The sequence below is a fragment of the Coturnix japonica genome, chromosome 6 (genome assembly GCF_001577835.2).
Source record: "Coturnix japonica isolate 7356 chromosome 6, Coturnix japonica 2.1, whole genome shotgun sequence".
NCBI lineage: Eukaryota > Metazoa > Chordata > Aves > Galliformes > Phasianidae > Coturnix > Coturnix japonica.
The window spans coordinates 16930937-16936936 of NC_029521.1; positions in this window are offsets into that span (position 1 = coordinate 16930937).

A 6000-nucleotide genomic window follows, 5' to 3' on the forward strand; every position below is an offset into this window, starting at 1 on the left:
TGCTAGAATTGGTCCTTTGCAGGCAGGATTTTCACTGTTTTCCTGCTTTGTCAATATTTTTAATTCTTAACCTTAGTAGGAATTTTTATCTCCCCTACTCCCTTTCTACGTAAGGCATAGATAATAGCATGATAGATAGTGGCATGAAGAACCGGTATGCATAATGATTATCACCATATGTGAATGTTCTATTGTTTGTCTTTTTAGTTTATTCTGTAGTACTTTTTTAGGAGGCTTTTTGACCCAAACTCATGAAAACACCACTATACGAAAAATGTTTCGTACATATCTATAAAAGATGGTGTTAAAAATAATCTCTTGTCTAGTACTTGTTTTAAATGAGTTATGAAGTATCAGTTGCAAAGAGATCTAAGACATTAATCATACTGCTGTTCCAGATTCCCCTTCTCTTTAGCTCCCTCCTACAGGTTCATTATTTCAAATCTTAAATACTTACAAGCAGAATTAACTCTTTGATATTACTCTCACTTTAAGAAAAAGCAGACTGCAGGCAGTACAGAAAATGCAACGGTGACTGCAAAATGATTCTGTAGTAGAATACTACTAATGATGAGTAAAGTCCTAGTGACAAAGCTTGAGTAAACGTCAACTCTCTGAGGTAATAGGAAGTTATAGTGGACTTTTCTTTTTGTCTGGGAAAATGCAGTGTCTGGTAGCTTTGTCTGGTTGAGCAATGCTATAAACAGATCATATGCCAGTGATTTAATCAAGAAAAACCTTCCTAGTGTTGTGGACAAGCTTTTAGTTCTCTACTGTGTCACTTCCCTCCACCCTTTACTTTCAGGCTTCTGCATGCTGCTTCTTGGAAGGATAATATTTCTGCTAAGGACAAACTTACTAGACTTTTCTAGCTCAGGAGGCAGTTTGGAAGAGTACTTATTACTTGTTAGATGGGAAAGTCAGTTGTGGGAAAGGAAATATTCAACTAATGTACATCCGTACAGTGCTGCTTGTTCTATGTGTGTCAAAAGTTCACTTAAAATGAAGGGCTTGCTTATTCTCTTTACTATATTCATCTGTTTCCTTTCAGTAAATTCACTATTTCTGTAGATCTTGTGAATGATATAAACAGTCATACAGTCTTTGCTGGAGTAGCACTTGAAAAGACGTGACATGGCCATGTTTCCCCCTCCAATGTCTAAATAGTAAATTACTTGAGACAGTTGTTTTGAAGAAAACTCTCATGCCTATTGCCTGGTTTAAAACCCTTTTAGTACAAAGCATCCTAATTGCTGAGGCTTTTGGACCCCTTTCCTCAGCATCCCACTTGCCTTACTGGGACTGTCTACAGTTAAAAGTAATTACGCAGTCAAGTAGTTGTGTGTGTGTGGAGTGTAATAAAGATGGCTATGAAACTCATGTCTGTGCTTTGGGTTGCAGTTGTGTAGACCTGTGTAGTCATAACAGGACATCTTTTTGCTAGTGTGGTCAGTCATGTGCAGGTTAGGCCAAGTTGCTGTAGATGCCATGTAAAAATGAACAAATCTGTAAACTGTGTCTTCATATCTAGTAACTTACAGTTGTGCCCTTACCAGTACTCCAAAACACTCTGGTTGTAGCCACTTCCCACTCTTACATCTGCCACTTCTTCCTATCTTTAGTTTTCATGTCTGTTTTCTTGTCTACCAGAATGATTCTGGTCTGTCCTCTTATTTCATTTCTGTAACTGCCATAGTTTTCACCCTGAATCATTAAATTATTTCTTCAGCCTTTCAGTTGTTGGTAGACATCCTTTCCTTCTGTCTTCTCTTCATTTCCTTCCCCTTTCTCTCAATACAGTTGTTCCAGCTTTGTGATTCTTTGGCTGCATGGGACAAAATAAACTGCCTTTGTTCTTCAGCTTTCATTAGTTCTTCTTTACTGTGCTTGGGTAGCACTGAGATTATTAACCTGCACATCTGATGTTTCCTTGGAAATAATAGCTGAAAATTCAGAAGAAAATGGGGGTGGGGGTGGGGGGAAATCTCACTGCCTCATCATTTTTAAGTATATTTTTCAGAAGGCAGTGAGTTGAAAATGACTTCCACAATAATCCTTTCCTACTTTCTCCCAGTTTTCATTGACTTCAGTAATTAATAGCCCAGTAATCAGAAAAACGCTCTGAAGAAGCCACTGAAAATGTGACACCAGAAACCAGTGAGCTTTTCTCTAAAGCTTTTAGTATCTTTTTCTCTCTGCAGTGCTATTGAACTCCTGGCTGTTGAAGATCAGTGTTGTTTGTCAGCACTGAAAGGAAAGAGCATGCAGCTTTATGTGCATACATCTGTAGTTTGTTATCTCCTGAAACAGTTTTAGAACTGTTAAAAACTGTTTTGACTTTAGCTAATGGCTTCTAGAAACAGTAGATTTTAGAACATAATGACATATTTGGTCCCTGTCCCTCTTAGCATCAGACTACTAAAATCATCAGAAAAATGTCAAGATGCTCTCTGATTAGTTAAACTTTACCTGTTGAAACATTCTCAGTCATTAAGTTGCTACTTCAGAAGGGAATGGGAAATGTGCTTAGGATTTTCATTATTTTTGACCTCAGATGAGGGCTTTAGTGCTCAAGAGTCAGGAGGTAGAAGATGATCAAGTAATGCCTATCACTGTCTTGACAAATATCCTAATATACCTTGCCAAACATTTCTCCTCTTTTTATCTGGGGATGCGAATACAAATACAGAATACTTGTGTTGCTGAAAATAACCGGTGAAATACAATAGATTTGTACAGCTGAGCTGCACAAATGGCTTGGCAATTGTATAATACCTATGCAGGAAAAAAATGGTTCAGAAACATATTGGGGAAAATTAGTCAAGTCTATATAAAGAATTTGAAAAAAATGACATTATAACCTACAGACTTCTGAGTTCAGGCTTGTTGATGCTCAGAGCTCAGTTCTCTGTGGTGGCATATTTTTTACCTTTGCATGTGAAAATTTATATACTTTCTTGGCACTCCTTTTTCCTTTAAACAGCAGGAAAAAAAATCTCTACAGTACTGTCTACTGATGTTAGTGAAAGAACTGACTTAAATAGAGCTGGATGTCACCTTTATGCTTTGTGTGTTGGATGAGAGAGATGCTTTGTGACTACTGTGGTTTACAGTTCGTGGGATGAAAATATGAAAAAGCAGTTTCAAGCTTCCATCAAAAATACTGTAAGGGTGAGCTCAAACACAGTAATATTTAATGAAGAAATAAACAACAACATTCTCTATCAGCAGAAAAAGAAAAATCCACACTGCTTGTATGTAAACTGCCATAGTATTGTGTAGTTTAATTCATAGTTCTGGATGCTGATCAAATTTTAAACATTTAACTAACAGTGGTTCTGTGGTCAGACAAGTGTATGAAAAACTGGAAAATGGCTGAAAAGTTTTCAAGTTAGTTCTCGTAGTTCTATGGAAAACATTTCATAAATGGAAAAAATAGAATGGTTTTTGACTTCAGAGTTAACCATTTTATTAATACAGTACTAAAAGAATAATGACGCTTTCCCTGTGCTTGCGATAAGCCTTGCTTTCATTCGAATAAGGAATCATAAATGATGATGGATTATCTCTTAATGGAGCAGAAGAAAGAATGATTTCAGGAGATTAATTTAGTAATTAAAGTTAATCAAATGTAGGCAACACAGGTTAACTTATTCCAAGTTATTTTCTGCTCTGTTGGGATTTTCTCTCAGGAGACAGGACTTCATGGTCAGCAAGCACCATCTGGTGTTACACTTGGTTGTCCACTCTGGTCTGAACACGCTCTATTCTGCACAGATTCCAGGAAAACCTTTTCTGGTTAGGATGCACTTATTCTTTGTCTCACAGTAAAATTAAACAATGACCTCAAGCTCTCTTGCACAACGTTGTTATTGAGCAGCTCTATCAATTGTCAGATAAACCTGAAGCATTTGAAACACCACTGTTCCTTACACTTTTTGATTGTTAAGAAGTAGATGTTTTGGTGCAGTAATCTTAGATGACTTTATGGACAAGGATTTCTGACACTTCATAGATACTTAAATGTACATATTAAAAAATGATAACAAAATGCAAATCAATAAGAAAAAATGCAGTCCAATACCAAGCCAAACAGTTAACTAGAAGGGTTTGAGTAGAGTTTGTGAACCTTAATAAGATACCTTGGTAGAATCTATTTGTATTAAAAACAGGAGAGGTAAACTTAGAGTTAACCTTCACAAATCACGTGTGGTGTGGGGCTCAATATGGGAACAACTGGATGAAATGCTATGGTATCTCCTTACCAAATAGATTAGACATGATAGTCTAATGACTTTTCTTTAGTGCACGCATATCTTTCATGCAGAACTCTACAGTACTGCAGTGGTTCCCTTCTGCATAATGTCTTGAGAAGGCTGGAAGTTTTTGTGACTTTGAGGACGGCACAGAGGAGCAGTAAACATGGGCTGCACAACTGAAGGGGAGACACAAAAGGCAAGGTTGACAGTTACATTCACTTTATCCTGTCAAGGTATAAATATTGGTCTATTTCCTTTTATTTGATTTCTATTCCATCCTAAGCTCTCTCTATAGGACAGTGACATAGCCTTAGTCCTTTTCTCAGCTGTGCTTGTACTTATGAAGAGCAGTTCAATGTGATAGTGTTGTCAAGCTTCCCTCCTTTGGAAGAAAATGTTGCAATGAATGGCATCAAACAAAAGGAATAATATAAATACCAGAAGGCACAGCAAATCTCACATCCTCTGATGATTTTCCCCTGGTGTTTCTGGTAATATCCATACTTCAGAGGAAAGGCTAATGCAAGCAAGCAATTCTCGCTCACAGATGGGAAATCTAGTTGGATTATTTCTGTCCCTTCTCTGAGAGATGTAGAATAGCAGATTGATTGTAGGAATGACTTTGTAACATTCTTTTTCAAGCTTTAAAACTGGCTAGGAAAAGACTCTAATTGCTATTTCCATTCTTTATTTATCACTTTTTTCTTTTTTTTTTCTTCACAATTTCCAAACGCAACTCACCCTACCCAGCAAAAACAGACACACAATATTCTGGGTTTCAGAATTTAGCTACAAAACATCTCTTGCTCTTCTTCTGTGAGGACCATATACAGTAGCCTTTGAAGAATGGTACTACACCTGTAATGACAAGAGGGTGTGTTCATTTCTGGTAATGAAACAGTCTTCATGAGGAAAAGCTTGTGAGAACTGTATCTAGCATTAATTGCTAGAATGGCTTTTAAATTCTTCAGTGATTATTTGAGAACTGAGCTGCTTATGCAATTGTGGTGCTATGAGTGTGATAAAGGTATTACTTATTCAAGTTATTCTAAGTAGAATATTGGAGATTGTAAATCAGGTGAAATGGCTGGGGGGGGGGGGGGGGGGGGGGGGGGGAGGAGAGAGGAGAGGGAATGGAGATGCATCAAATATACGTTTTCTTCTGCTGTCTTAAATTCCTCTCCCCAGGTTAATGCAGAATATGCCAAACACTTTGAATTTTTTTTTAAAAGCATACTTTTTCTGTGAAAAGAAGTTAAAAGAATTTTGTAACTCTGCTTTAGCAGGGAAATATTTTCTCATGAGTTTTCATGGTTTCCAATACGTGTATATATATATATATTTTTTTTGAGAATACATAGGTTGCTGCAAAAATAATACCTCCCACACTTTTTTTCCATGGAAGTTGCGACAGACACAAAGAACACAGTAACACTTTTTGGCAGCAAATTCACAGCTATGAAATGTGCTTTTTTCCAACATAGCTATTAGATATGCATTTTTCACCAGTGATGAACAAAAGCCTGCATATTATTGTTGCCAGCATCTTTATCAGTGGATGTGACCCACTGTCACCTCTGTTGAAATGCACCACCCTCCACCTCATCACTGTTTGGTCTCTGTAAATGTTCAGCAAGTATCAGTGAATTGCAGTAGTTGGAAAGGACTTCTAGAGGTCATTGATTCCAACTCCAACTGTTATAAACAGCAATCAGATCCACCTACAGTCTTCTCCAGGCTG